Source organism: Silene latifolia, chromosome Y (genome assembly GCF_048544455.1).
Source record: "Silene latifolia isolate original U9 population chromosome Y, ASM4854445v1, whole genome shotgun sequence".
Taxonomy (NCBI): Eukaryota; Viridiplantae; Streptophyta; class Magnoliopsida; order Caryophyllales; family Caryophyllaceae; genus Silene; species Silene latifolia.
In genome coordinates, this window is record NC_133538.1 from 89,362,766 (window position 1) to 89,378,869 (window position 16,104).

Here is a 16,104-nt window from a genome sequence, read left to right on the forward strand (position 1 = left end):
TAGTGCTAGGATGTAGGCGATTTATGGCATAGGCGGCATTAGATTAGGGAGAACTGTCTCGCGTATTGGTCGATCGACTGACCTTTTCAGTCGATCGACTGACCTCGTAGGGTTCATATTCGTTTTAATTAAATTTAATCTTGTATTTAACGAATCGAATGCATGCGACCAGTTAGATACCAATTTCGTGACTAACCCATTAGATCGAAAGATAGGAAAGGTTATTAGACCATCAATTAATTCGACTAAACTGTGCTAAGATCGAAAGATAGGTATAGTTTAGACCGTTAGTCACTTTTCAGGACGAAAGTTAGTATTAGTGACATTAGGGACCTATAGCGAGATCGAGAGATGCTATTTGTAAAGAGTGGACCGAGAGGACCTCTTTATTTCCCGCCTTACCTGTGTTTGATTCAGACCGACTTAGTTTGCTGCCGCCGAAGCTATAATGAACCGACCATCCTTGTACCCTTCTTTTATCTATTTAATTCGTTTATTTAGTTTATTATCTTTGTTCATTTTAGCCGTCGACCAATTCAATTCAACCCCCACAATACTTACCTCAGACTGAACATAAATCAACTAAAGTTTACAACTGCCTCCTTGTGGTTCGACCCTGTTACCACTAGCCTAGGTTAGTCTTAATAGGAGATTATAAATTTTATCTTTGGTACTCACAACGACGGGTATCAAATTTTGGCGCCGTTGCCGGGGAGGCAATAGTCCTAATTTTAGTTGTTTTTATTTTTCACTCTTTCTTAGTTTAAGGGACATTCGTTCCTTAAACTGTTCTCATATTCTTTTTGTAGTTTCTTCTTATGCGCAGGTCACAGGGTGGAGAATTAGTACCATTGAACCCTGAGCTTGAGAGATCCTTGCGCGAGTTGAGACGAACACAAAGAGTATTACAGACAGAGGAAGAGCTGAGCACTCTGTCAAGCTATCACGAGAACGATCTGTTCGAAGAAGACCCACAGTCTTCACCCGTTTCCACCTCTTCAGCCGAGACAGTTACTTCTCCGGAAATTCCAGTCATGGCCGAGGAAGCAAGTATAGCTAGTTATTCTGAGCCGACAGTTTATTAATTTATACAAGGGGTTCGAGTTACCGGGAGATGCCAGAAATTCGAACCAAAGCCTGCTTACATTACTATGGTCGAGAGAAATCGGTTTGGGGGAGCTGCAAATGAAGATGCGAAGGCATATGGAGACCTTTATTGACTATCTGCTTTGCTCCATTCCCCCACCAGCCGGCGTGACCCAGGATCAAATCAAGGAGACCATGTTCATCTTCTCCCTTCGTGATGCTTTGCAAGGAGTGGTATAGAGATTTGGACCGGACCGCTCAAGAGATCACTGATTGGAATACATTGGCATTGGCGTTCTACAAGAAGTACTTTTCTGCTTCAAGGACGATCGCTATTAGAGCTCAAATCACGGGCTTTAAACAAGGGCCAGATGAGAATTTCCACGAGGCATGGGTCCGATTCAAGAAGTTGGTGCGAACCATACCGCACCATGGGTTTGAAAAGTGGAGTTTGTGAAATCATTTCTACAATGGGTTGTACGACGATCGTAGGGCCATTTTGGATCTGCGACCATGGAAGATTCGCTTGAAAATTTGGGAGCAACCAAGGGGTGGAAGATCATTGACGATTTAGCTACCCACAAGGCCGAGTACGGGAATTCTAGAGGGAACCCGGAGGAGAGCTGCTGAATCCTCCTCTGTTCTTTGCACTTGAGGCTCTTACTGCGAGGTTTGACAAGTATGAGCTAGGAGGAGCCTCTAAGGGTGGGATGTACCAAGTCAACGCCGTGTCGACGGTCCCTTCGTCCGTGAAAGGTGTGGAGTTGAGGGCCATGTCTCGAAAAATTGCCCTAGTCCCTTTGAATCTTGTCTTTGCCTTTCAACACTATAGGCAGACAAACACCTACTACGAGCCAAACCACCCAAACTTGAGTTGGAGGAGCCAAAATGTCCAAAATCCAACCCAACATCCGCCGCAGCAACAACCCTATGTGCCCCCTCATCAAAAACAACAGCAATATCAAAAGCCTCCTTATGTGCCGCAACAGCAACAATCACAAAGTTCTGAATTTTTCGAGCTAAAGAATCTGTTGCTAAAGGAGTCCCAAGCAAGAGAGGCCGGGATGAAGTTACTGGAGAGCCAAATTGCTCAACTGGCTAGTAAAAGTAACACTCGAGCTCCCGGACACTTGCCCACTCAACCTGAACAAAAGGAGACCCTAAATGCCATCACTTTGAGGAGCGGGTCCACCCTTGATGGTCCTACCATGGTTGAGGATGCTGTTGGAAAAGATGAGCCGGAAACAAGTCAGGAGAAAGCTTCAACGAACAAATCAAAGAAAAAGACGTCGCCAGGTATTTGATCGATCAATCGACATACCTAGTCGATCGATCGAAACACGAGTTCAGGAGCTTAAGGCTGTACATCTCGATTGATCGACGAGGAGAGTGGTCGATCGACCGAGATCGGCTGCGATCTTGAAGAATTTCGTCCCTTGATGCTAAATAATCTACGAGACCACTTGTTTCGGGAACCACCGTCCCGAAAATTTTGAAGCGGAACAGTCTCGATGGGTCGATCCCGCTCCGAAGTTCGATCCAATGACGGTCAATGGTTCTCATTTGAGACGGTCTGAGGAGGGGTCTAGCTTCAACAAAGAGAAGGTAACGGACTTTCAGCCTAAGTCCAAGGATACCGGCACACGCGATTTAGAGGAGAGGGCTAAGGTACTCCTTACATTTATATCCGGAGAGACTCGTGCCGACGAAGGAACAAGTATCTTTTAGTAAATTTGAGAAAGTTATTCGTAGCTTAAATGTTCAGGTACCCTTCCTTGAGTTAGTTAACCAAGTGCCAGCGTATACTAAATTTATGAAACAGTTGTTGTCAAAGAAAAAATCGCTTGAACATGTTCACACTGTTGCGTTAACTAAAGAGTCTTGCTCCTACTTGTCTCACACTGCGCCCCATAAGTTAGAAGACCCGGCGTTTTTCATTCCTTGCAAAGATAGGTACCTTTTCTATCGAAAAGGCATTATGTGACTTAGGAGCTAGCATAAGTGTCATGCCCTTGAGTCTAGCTAGGAAACTCAAGTTGACCGGTTTACTATCACGACATGACAGTTCGGATGGTGACCGATCTGCGGTCGAGCCTATAGGAGTCCTAGAGGACATACCCGTCCAGATAGGGAAGTTTTCTTCCCTGTTGACTTTGTTGTCCTTGACATGCCCGAGGATGCCCATATACCGATCATCTTAGGTAGGCGTTTCGCACACTGCTATTTGTGCGATTATTGACGTAGGCTCTGGAACTTTGACTTTCAAAGTTGGGAAACATTCTATCATTTTTGCCCAACCTGCTAAAAAGAAGGACGCCATGTGGCCCGTAACTTGTAATACGGTCTCTGAAAAGAGATCGTACTTTGTGCTTCCTGAATCGACTGTCCCTATTACTACTGCTGTGTTAACCCCTCCGCCCCAGATTGGGAGCAAGAAGGAGGAAGAATTTGTTGTCTTAGATAATGCAGGAGCTGGTTTGGGGAAGGAAGTGCTACAAGTTGTGCCAGCTATAAAGAAGCCTATCATTCAAAGAGGAGGTCTTGGATGCCTAAGCTATGAGACCGATGAGGAAGTGGAAGGTGAGCCAGGCAAGGTGAGATGGGCAGATTTGGATTCCGACGATTCCGAGGAGTCCTTGATTGGGAGGTGACGAAGCGATCACCGAGATTTCCGATTGTTGAAGCTAAGAAGGGTGCGGTGATAAACGAGCACCATTGAGGCTACCTCTAGTAGCCGAGCCGAAGCGAAGTGGGCCATACCGTGGTCCTTCTTGATCAACTATTAGTTGATCGAGTTCGTTATAAACTTCTCTTTATTTGCTTTATTAAGACAACTCTATTGCTTTTTTGTGTGCGCGAAAACTTCGCTTTTATTTTATTTTGCTTAGGATCTTTACGTACTTTAGACTTCGTTCTGGGTTTTGCGCAATTTTGGGCGCGTACTATTGTGCATTTGCAGGTATTTAGAGCTTGTTAGCTCAAATCATTGAGCAATTACGAAGAAATAGGACGCTGCAGCAGTGTTTTAAGTCGATCGACTGGCACCATTAGTCGATCGACTGAATTGCAGGTTTACAGGAGCTACTGTTCACACCCACCTGGTCGATCGACTGATCTCCTTAGTCGATCGACCACTGCCGCTGCTACATTCGTTCACGACCTCTCCCCTGCTGTGTTTGGTCGATATGCGGACCTAAGGGAATCTTCTACTCCACCTTATTTTCCGTCGATTATCTATTTCTTCTATTATCTCATTTGTGCACAATTTTTACGCTTCAAAATTGTTTTCTCAGTCTTATGCGTGGTTTTTAATTGTCCTTTTAGGTCCTTATTGGTAGCACTGCTGGCTACTGAAACCTCCTAGACACGCTGGTTTGGGGAGGTTTCCTTTGCTGCGCTTAAAGTCTTATGAGTTCCATATCTTTCCTTTGTGTCATGTTTTATTTATTTTCTCGCAAGATTCCCATTTCTCTTCTTTTTCATTACATGATTTTGCACAATGGGGACATTGTGCGATTTGGTTTGGGGAAGGGTTTTGCGTCGCATATCATTTGCTTGCATTCACATTTAATTTTGTTTTGCATTGTTTAATTCTTTACATATATACCAAAATTCAAAAAAAAAAAAAAAGAATTTTTTAAAAATTTCAAAAAATCCATAAAATGCACGTTTATTTTCGCATATAGGTCGAGTCGGAACAGTAGTATTTCCATGATGATTTTGCATTTGCAACTGTTTTGCCTGAGCCTTGCTAGATTAACATGTTATTAGTAGAATCGTACAAGTGCATACCTACGAGTTTTCGTTACATTCTTGCTGAACTTGAGATTTGACTTTGAAAATTGGCAAGCTACATCATATTTCTGAGTTTTAGAGCCTATAACTGGTGACATTAATGACCGGTTTACTTAGGAATGTGAGTAGTACTCCTTATGAGACATGTTTCCTTAATTTGCATAAATATGAACTTGATCTGCTTAATACTTGTATGCATTCGGTTTGCGGTTTGTTGACACATGTGGTAGAGGTTTCCCTTTTTCTCGTTTTGCCCATAAACTCCACATTGCCAAAAATATCCTTTTTTGTCCCATTTACTACATCCTACATTTAGCCTGTCCTTTGTCAAGCTAGTAGTCTGTGTTCTTGGGGTTGTTACTCATTTCTGGTGGCATATGCTCTGTTGAGACGTTATTGGGAAGATGAAATAAAGGAAAGAAAGAAATAGAAAAAAAAAAAGGAAATGAAAAAAAAAATTGATTCGAAAAAGAAAAAAAAAAAAAAAAAAAAAAACGAGGTTCTGTACTGTTCAAATGGGTCGATCGACTGCCACTCATGGTCGATCGACTGAGATTCGAGAAAAGAGATCAATTCGCATAATTTAATCCTTATCTTTTGGCGATTTTTGCTCCCATGTTTCATTTACATCTTATGGGGTGTTTTATTGATCTGATAGTTTGAAGATTGTGAGTTTTGTGCTTGCTATAGCACCCTTTCGATTGATTATGAGCAAGAAGTTGGATGTTATCCTTTGGTTCCGTTTTGGTACTAGCTTGATCACCTGTACCTCCACTTTACCATAAAATGTTTTGCCTCTTCTTACCCATACCTCACATATCCCATATATACCTCGGCATGTGTCATTGGTCATCTGTTCGGTTGGAATGCATATGTACGGTTGTAGAGATTGCTTTCATATTTTATTGCTGGCATGTTTTCATAAGTCGTAGTTAGGTGAGAGTCTCTACAAAATTACTTCTTTCTATCTTACATATATATCACCCGTGCTTAATTGAGTGATTTGAGCGACCCGCGAGAGTCCAATTTGATAAGTCTCTATAGTCAACGGTGCAGCAGTTTTTGACGACTTTATAATTCGTTTGCATGATTCACATTACTAATTGATTGTTGGTTGTGCATTAAATCGGTTTAGGCTTAACAGTTTGCATTTCGCTCTGAGATTGAACTCGTTCCATTAGGTCATTAGATCGAGTCTAGTTCTTGCTTGGGGACAAGCAAGGGTTTGGTTTGGGGAAGTTTGATGCGTGTCTTTTATACGATGTTTTACATCCCATTTTGCACGTATTTCAGAGCTCATTCTTGTAGTTTATGCTACATTTCTCCCTATTTCCGTCTACTTCCGTATTTTGTACATTATTGCAGAAATGTGAAGAATTTAACGGGAAATCAAGCCAAATCCGTCCCCGAGTAATCTGCATTACAAATGACGTAAAGGAATTGCTTAAGGAACGAGCTCGGTGCGCAATCCAAGGCACAAAAGACGAATCCACGAGAATAAAGAAGTCAATAGCAGCTCATCCAGTCGATCGACCGGCACTTTCAGTCGATCGACCAATGCTCGGGTTCCGAAGCCACTTTGTTTGTTGAGGAAGCGATCGATCGACCAAAGATTAGCGATCGATCGACGGATTTCTTTTCCAGGCGTGAATTGAAAGACCGTGACTCTTGAAGCCCGTGAAGTTTAGGTTTAGGAAATAAGATGTTGCGTTGATTGCTATATAACGTAACATAAAACCATCGATTTAGATATCAAGTTTTTATCCAAGTTTTTCATCACAATACAGTGCTTTGAGTTTTAGTTTATTTCGAGTAACTAGGGTTTGGGTTATCGATTTTAGCATTGGAATTCTACCCTTGTTCTTAATCTTTCCTCTTGAATTTCAGTATTCATTCTGCCCTAATTTCAATTTATTGCTTTACTTTCATTGTTAGTATAGGTTTGATAGTTAGTGCCCCAAAGCCAATTATCGTATCATCACTGTTGTTATTTACTTTAAGCATGAATTCAGTAATTATTATTATTATTTTCATTGTTGTTTTTACCTTCATCATGAGTAGCTACTTTAGTGCTAGGATGTAGGCGATTTATGGCATAGGCGGCATTAGATTAGGGAGAACTGTCTCGCGTATTGGTCGATCGACTGACCTTTTCAGTCGATCGACTGACCTCGTAGGGTTCATATTCGTTTTAATTAAATTTAATCTTTTATTTAACGAATCGAATGCATGCGACCAGTTAGATACCTATTTCGTGACTAACCCATTAGATCGAAAGATAGGGAAGGTTATTAGACCATCAATTAATTCGACTAAACTGTGCTAAGATCGAAAGATAGGTATAGTTTAGACCGTTAGTCACTTTTCAGGACGAAAGTTAGTATTAGTGACATTAGGGACCTATAGCGAGATCGAGAGATGCTATTTGTAAAGAGTGGACCGAGAGGACCTCTTTATTTCCCGCCTTACCTGTGTTTGATTCAGACCGACTTAGTTTCTTTGCCAAAGCTATAATGAACCGACCATCCTAGTACCCTTCTTTTATCTGTTTAATTCGTTTATTTAGTTTATTATCTTTGTTCACTTTAGCCGTCGACCAATTCAATTCAACCCCCACAATAGTTACCTCGATCAACATAAATCAACTAAAGTTTACAACTGCCTCCTTGTGGTTCGACCCTGTTACCACTAGCCTAGGTTAGTCTTAATAGGAGATTATAAATTCTATCTTTGGTACTCACAACGACGGGTATCACCCACGTCCACGTCTACCCCTACACCTACACCCTCTGTCCCTCCGCCGGCTTTACCGGCTAATTTTGTTGCTCCTCCTACTTTTGAGGTGCCTGAGGTCATGTACAAAGCGTCGTGATGCTTTACTTTTGGAGATGTGCAGTAGAGTTGCTCGTATGGAGCGGGATCAGACACTTGCCTTATTCCCTCTTTACGAGTACCACATGATCGGAGGTCATCCTGTTCCAGCTGGCTGGCCACACCCTTCCTTCTACCGGTACCCGGCGGAGGGGTACCCATAGCCTTTGAGCGAGGAGGACATTGCTGAGAGGGAGGAGAGGTTTAGAGCTGAGCTTGCTGCTGGAGGTCGTTAGAGGAGAGGAGAGGAGGAGGGGGACCCCACCTACGAGGTGTTTGACGAGGAGGGTGGTGACGAGTAGTGTGCTGGCTACTCACCTCCCCGGTTTGCTGACTGGTTTGGGGAGGTTCAACTTCTAAGTATTTCTGCTTTTTATTTCTTTTTCATCTCCTTTAGTTTATTTCATTTTGTTTTGCATATGGTTGTATTTTTCCCGTCCCCTATTATTCTGATAGTGTATGCTAGAGGACAATGAGGACATTGTCTGTTCTGGTTTGGGGAGGGTAATCCGTCCTTTGATTCAGTATTTGCATTTGTTTTGCATTCACGTTTATTGCATTTTCTGTTTGCATTGTCTCTTATTTTCACAAAAAAATGAAAAATCCCATAAAAATACTCCCTCCAATTTCATTTATTGTTCCCCTTTCTTTTTGGCATTAGAAATAAGGGAATCAATTTAAACCACACAATACACATGACCCCACATCAAATTGATTTTGGACCACACTAAGTTGTCCAAAAAAGGAAAGAGGGAACAATAAGGAAAATGGATGGAAAGGGAAAGAGGAACAATAAATTAAATTAGAGGGAGTATAAAATATTCGAAAAATTCAAAAAATATTCACGTTTATTTTCGCATATAGGTTGAGTCGGAACGGTAGATTTCAATGATGAAATTGCACTACTTTTGGTCCTTTTTACTTAAGCCTTGCGAAAAACCGATATCTTTTTAGCTTCGTCTTTCTGCATATCCACGAGTTAATGTTAAAATTTAGCTGAACTAATAGACTTGACCTGAAATTTTGGCAACCTACTTATAATTTCTAAGAATTAGAGCCTTAAAACTGGTGTCATTTATGACCAGTTCATGTGGGATTGTGAATAGTTACTCCTTGCATAGCATGTATCATTAATTTGCACGTATATTATATTCAATTGCTTATTGCCTACATACATTAGGGTTAGTGGCCGGTGTCACATGCATAGAGGTGCTTATTTTCCCTTGTCTTCCATTTTACCCATTAAAATCCACATTTAGCCAAATTTGCCTTTTGACCCTTAACTACATCCATATTTAGCCTGCCTTGTCAAGCTAGTTTAGTGATTATTTTTGCGGTATATTGTTTATTGAGCCGAATTTGGTTTGTACTGATTATCGGGAGTTGGTAATATATAGAAGGAGGAGGAAATGAAAAAAAGAGAGAAGTTGAAAAAAAAAAGAAAAACCGAGAAAAAGAAATGAAAAAGGAAAAATGAAAGAATTTGATGAAACGGTTTTTGCTCCTAAATTCTTATTCTATATCTTATGAGGAGTTGATATTATTCGGTTTGGTGAGTTTGTATGCCGAATTGAGTGCATTGTGCTTAATTTTTGATGGATTAGAAGTGGTTTCGTTTAATTTGGTTTTTTTTAGGAAGCTAGCTTGGCTATTACCCTCATATTTCCAAAAATGTTTTTCCCTTCTTACCCATTACCTCACTTTTCCATACTTTTGTAAGCCCTCGGCTGTGACGGGACCTTATTTGGTTGAAATGTATGTGTACGGTAGTTAGAATTGTCTACCATATTAGTTGCATGCATGTTTATGTCGGTCGTAGTTTAGGTAAGCGACTATTCTTATTCTTCTTTTCCTACATTCATATGCTTATCCTTTGCTTCATGAGAGAAGAGTGATCTGTGAGAGTCCATTATCAAAGGTCTTGCAACATCGACAGTTCAACTTTATTATAAACATCTTATAACTCGTTTGTATTTGACATTTTTGCTATAAGTATTAATTTGCTTGCATTAAATCGGTTTAAGTGCACAACTTGTAGCTAGCTCTGAGTTTTCGATTCCATTCCATTAGTTTTGCATATAGTTTTCTTCGGGACAAGCAAAGGTTTGGTTTGGGGAGATTTAATACGTGCATTTTATATAGTTTTTTTAAGCCCCTTATGCACGTATTTCTATGCGATTCTCGTAGTTTTATATTACAAAATGCCCCGAATAGTCTACTTTGGTTTGTTTGGCTTTAATTGCAGGAATGGACCCTGAAGTAGCGGAATTGAGCCTTTTACTGTCCCGTTAGCATGCATTTAGGAGATGGAAGAATTGGAGCGGAGATATTACCGCCTCGGGAAGCGTGAAGTGGTCTCGGAAGCTAAATCAATGAAGCAAGGAGCTGGCCAGTAGTGATTGAGTCGATCAAAGACTTTTTCTGGCCTAACTGTTCGATCGAGAGCTTGTGGATGGTGAGCAGTGTTCGATCGAGACCCTGTTGAGCTCGATCGAGAAGTGGGATTTTGAGGTTCCTTGATCAAGTATGTTAAGTACCCGATCGAGAGGTTTTGCCGAGGATTTGTTCAATCGAGGAGAATTAAGTTGCTAGATCGAGAGGCTTTCTATCCGTACGAGAGATTTTATCGCGTGAACTTATTTATTTTGTTAAAGTGCGTGTTTAATAAATATCTTTTCTATATAAAGGAATGAGGTCATTAGGTTTAGGTTATCTTTTAATCATCTTTGAATCTTATACTTTACTCTTAAGTATTAAGCAGACACTTTTCTTCTCTTGTTAAACGTTACATTGCTCTTCATTTTCCAGATCCGCATCTTTGTAATCTTTCTTTCTCTCTTTTATTCAAGCTTTATTTCTACTTTGCATACCTTTAATCCTTGCTTTTAATTTCTGTTTAAATTAGTTTTGTTATTAGGTTATGTTATTTCTTCTTAAATATCTCTCTATAATGTTTATTATTGCTCTATTAATCTTTATTAGTTTTATTATCGTCATGAGTAGCTAAATCCCTTAGTGCTAGGATTAGGGGAGCCATGATAGTAAAGCAATAATGTCATAATTAGATTAGACGATTTTGATTGTGAGAATTGATTCATAGCAATTTAATTGTAATCGTTTAGTTGAGTGCACGCTTTTAAACTAGTTAATCCGGTTAAATTCAGAACTAGATCGGAAGATTGGAATGAATAGACCTGTTATAAACAATAGACTACAATAATGAGGGCGGAAGATAAGTTAGTAGTATTTTAGGGCGGATAGCGGACCGGAAGGACCTTTCTTTTACCCTTCTCACATTAGAACGACTGACCTTACCTTTAGCAGAATTGTTTGATATCATGGTGGACCGGCATCCTGGCATTTCTCTCTTTATTTGATTAATCCCTATTTCGTCTTTTCCTTTTTATTATTCTCTCTTTCTGCTTATTTTCAGTTCAGTAGTTTAGAAATAAAATCAAACACCCCAATTTGTTACCATGACGGACTAGAATAACAAGTAGATGTAATAGCCTCCCTGTGGAGTACGATAATTGATTTACCTCTGCTATATAGTTAGAGCCGGTTGGTTTAATTTTGGTAGGGTTGCGACAGCCGTGTCACACTTCCACGCGGAAACACAAGCCTTGCTGGACAAATAAAAAATCAAACGACGCCGATCATCCCCCTATCAGCCCCAAACCAACGGAGCGGTAGAGGCAGCAAACAAATCACTTGTCACTATTATCAAGAAGATGTAGGACAAGTACCGCGATTGGCCGAGAAAACTCCTATTCGCACTCTGGTATATCGACAATTACCAACAGGAGCAACACCCTTCTACCTGGCATACGGTATGGAGGCAGTACAACCAGTAGAGTTGGAGGTCTCATCTCTAAGCATTCTACTAGAAAGTCAAGATCCTGAGGCGGAATGGACCCGTCAAAGGTTTGAACAACGCACATTCTTAGACGAACGGCGACTCATCGCCATACACAATGTCTATCTATACCAACAACGTATACAACGGCCATTCAACAAAAAAGTGAAACCCAGAAACATCAAAGAAGGCGACTTGGTCCTAAGTCGGTTCTAGCACCATTACCCGTCGATTCGAGGGGGAAATTCAAACCTAATTGGGCTTGGCCATATCTGGTTAAGAAAATACTTTCGGGGGCTGCAGTTAGACTGAGTGACCTAGACGGGGAGGATTTCACAAACCCGACCAACCTAGACCAACTCAGGAAATAATACCCTTGAACTTTAGCAACCAACAAACCTTTCCCTAGTTCCACGACTAGTGACCACAATCTCCCTTTCAAGTCAATTCCTCAAAACGTTCTGATTAAAATTGTATGTTTTATCGAGTCTAAGGTTCGACACCTTGCCATGTTTCAAAATACCTTTGATTTGTCAAAGGCAACATCCATTTGCACTCAAAACAAAACACCTAAACAACGAGCATGGTTTGATTTCACCTCTTCAAGTGAATACGTAGGCAGTCCTTCTTACACAAGAGGGATACAGCCACAAAACCCAAGCAAATTAAATTTTTTTTTTTGAACTACTAGCATAGTTTGATTTCACCTCTTCTGGTGAATACGTAGGCAATCCTATCTTACACAAGAAGGATACAACCATCCCCCACACAAAAAACAATTACCTAAACAAATTCCAAAAAAAGGAGAAGCATTCCCTTTTCCACAAAAAAAAAGGGCATTTCTCCCTTCCCACAAAAATTGCCTTTACGAAATGGATGGAAGAGACAATAAGCATTCACAACTCTTTTTTACACAAGCAATCCTCTTATTTAATTAATAATGAGAAGGATTACAAACTTGACAACAAATAAAGCTAAGCAAGTCCGCCACTTGCCAAGCTAGAATGTCGACCAAGACATCGTACATAGTAATACTAGCACAAAAAAACACAATACATAGCTAGTACAACATAATAAAAACACACAAACACTAATATAACATAATAATAAAACGGGTAATAGTGGTCTTCACTCTTCCATTCTACCCTTGCCTTTTCCCCGGGGTACATCTTCCCCTTGTTCTTCTTGTTAGCCCGCCTAGCACGGACTTCTTCTTCGGAACAGATCCTCAACGGATCTACAACGGCGATGGCATCCGGTCTCTTGAAAGACCCCATACTCGTCCCAAGCGGATCCCACACACGGCTCACCATCTCTTTGGGATCCAAGTTCCTCCTTTTCGGTGGCCTCACCACATCCGGGCTAATATCATCGTCAAAGTCATCAAATAAGGCGCGGTTTGCCTTGCCATCCTCCCGATACTTCAAGTCAACGACTTCACCTTTGCGGAACTTTGACCTTTCTTCCAAGGTTTGAGCTCCTGACCACTTGACATAAGCGGAAGTCACCCATATCGTCGAAGCAGAGTTTTGTACCTCCCAAATCGGCAGAGTGGCCCACCACCTCTCAAAAATCTCCACAAGCTCGGAATTTCGAAAAACACTCTCTTGGACAAGAGTATCTTGAGCGGTACCTTTTGTTGACGGCCCATTTGCCTCATAAGACTTTCGGGATAAATGAAGGAAGCAACCTTCAAACCCACCACCATCAAAGAACAATAACAAGCGGCCGGAGCGGGCAAACCCTTGAAGGACCACAAGTGCCACCACGGCACCACCCAACGGATATGAGGAGCACCCTCCTCCACCAGTTTCGAGGTCCAATAGGCCTCGATGGATACAAAACTATATGAATACAACTTCTTCCTCATAGTAAGGTGACGGAAGGAGTAAGAAGAAGAATCAACCGGAGGCTCAACATACTTTAGCCTCTCCATGAGCCATACTTGGAGGATCCTTGGAGATCCGAACGAAGGAGCTTCTCCACAAGAACCCTTCTTGTCCAAAGCTTGGACGACCTTACCAAGCACCAACCACGATGGATCCCACCCGTGCTCCATTTGCTCAACAACATGCACAAGGGTCATGCTTCTAAACCATCTTGACCCCTCCTTCTTCAAGGCATCGACAGAGAGGTACGCATGCACTAGGCAAAAGGCAAGAGCCCTTCTCCTAACCACCTCTGAGATATTAACATCCAAGCGGTTTGAGAAGATGTTGATGAGAGCCAACATGTCAACACCATGAGGAGGAAGGAGGAAGTTCACTTGGCTCGTCGACAAGCCCAATATAGAACAAAACTTCTCCTTGTAACACAACCGAGTTGGAGGAAGCACCAGAATTCAATCCGGCCACCCTCCAATGGCACCCACTTCGTCGGCAAGAGGGCAAATTTCACCTTTCGGGAAAACGAAAACATGATGTTTTGAATCCCAAAACCGAGAGCAGCTTCAAGGAACGAGAATTGAACCTTAACTTGACGAAGCCCCAAAAATTGTCCAACTGCCATTACAATAAGTTGATACTTTTTGGGAGGCAATAAATCCCGACACCAATGTCGCAACCTATTTTCGAAAGCATCCATGATTATTTTTAGGGAAGAAGAAGAAAGGTTTTCGAAGAGATGTTTTTCATGTTTCGGATGATGAAACAATGAAGCACAAACGTCCCTATTTATACAAAACAATCAACGCCTTTTTTCCAAAAAAAGGGGGAAGCCACCTTGTATCGCCCAGGGGCTCGCGCCTCATTGGGCTGATTCTAAGAATCTACACCTTGACTTGTCCCTGTCAAGTTGTGCTTCTTTCTGACGCATTGATTTTGTCGCCTTAAGGCTCACGCCTCTTCATGCTAATCAAGAAAGTTTTGTGTTTTCTCACACTCACATTTCCTTGGACACACGTTTTACGAAAACCGACACGGTTTCCATGACGCATCTTTAAACATACGGGTTTTTCTCTTCTTTCTTAGGATGAAGGGCCAGTCGCCCCGATGCGCGACCGATCATTTCCATGTCAATCGAAAATTCCATATCAGTTGAAAATTCCGAATTTTTTTCGCATTTTCACAAAAATCAAAATTGATACATAACATCATTTTTTCTCAAAACACTCTTACAAATCCGAGTATTGATCTCGCAAAAAATCAAAATTTAACACACTCACAAAATCTCTTTTGATATTCATCATTGACGGTTTGAGTTTATAATTTCGAGTTGCAAGTCAATTTCGGCAAAATTCGATGCAATTTAATTAAAACACGAATTAATTTCTCGAAATCTAAAAAAAAAATTATTTGAAAAATCCAAACGTGACTACTTGTCGCCGAATCTTCAAAATTTCTTTTCATTTTCAATTTTAACTTCGAGTCATCGTAGTTACTTTTGTTTTCATCAAATGCTTTCGCGTGTGTACGTGTATGCGTATGTGCTACATGTGCCTGTTTTCTATACTAACAATGCAGGAACAAATGCCGAGGCAAATGGGAAATTAGTCGTTGACCGTGCCCTCCGAAACACAACAAAAAAGCCAAACACAAATAAGCTACAAACCAAAAAACACATATATACAAACCGCCTAACGCAAAATACATCAACACACGTTTGATACAAACGACTGACCATACGAACAGGATTTAGTACAAGTATTTATCATACAGACACTGGCCTAAAACAATGAACTGGGGGCTATTCGCCACCTACCGAACTAAGCACTCCATATCCTTTTAACCGGAAAAGAAAGGGAACAACATGGAAAAGAAATGAGTAACAGCGGAAGCATAGGCGGTTACCATGACGGTAATCCCACTTTCCTACTCCGTATCAAAAAAGAAAAAAATGCCTAGCAGACTTCGGATGACATGACGATCAGGAATTGTGACATAATGCATCGCCCCGACGTTAACCCCCAATCAACGGAATTCAGCAATGAGTAAAAGCCACGACATAGGGTCCCACCCCGATATTGACCCCCAATCATCAGAATTCAGTGACGATTGAAAATAGCAACGTCGAACGACGCACTGGTGTTTACCCCCAATCATCAGACATCCAAATCTCTGCAGACAACAACCAATGATCAACATGTGATCAAAGGCTGGACTAAGGCCACCAGGAAAAACCCCACTGGACAAAGACAGGATGACAACCGTCTCTCCTCCTCTTGGATCCCCCTCTTCCTCCAAGGCCTCAGCCAGGACCCAGTGGGCCCAGAAGCCGCAAAACACTCACCTGAAAACAAGAAAAAAACAACGTGAGCCGAAATTTCGGCATTACGACAGCACAAAACAGACAAAATCCCGAAAAACAAAAACCATCTGCAAATACAAATACAAAAGCAAGGGCAAACCCGCCCAATCCCATTTGGCAAAACATTTCACAAAAAACTCACAAAAAAACGACTCGCCCTTCCTTTCAAGCAAAAGACGAGTCAAAACAACGAAAAAAATTAAAAAAAAAAAACCTAACACCCTCGTGCCCACACAAAGTCGACCAAAATA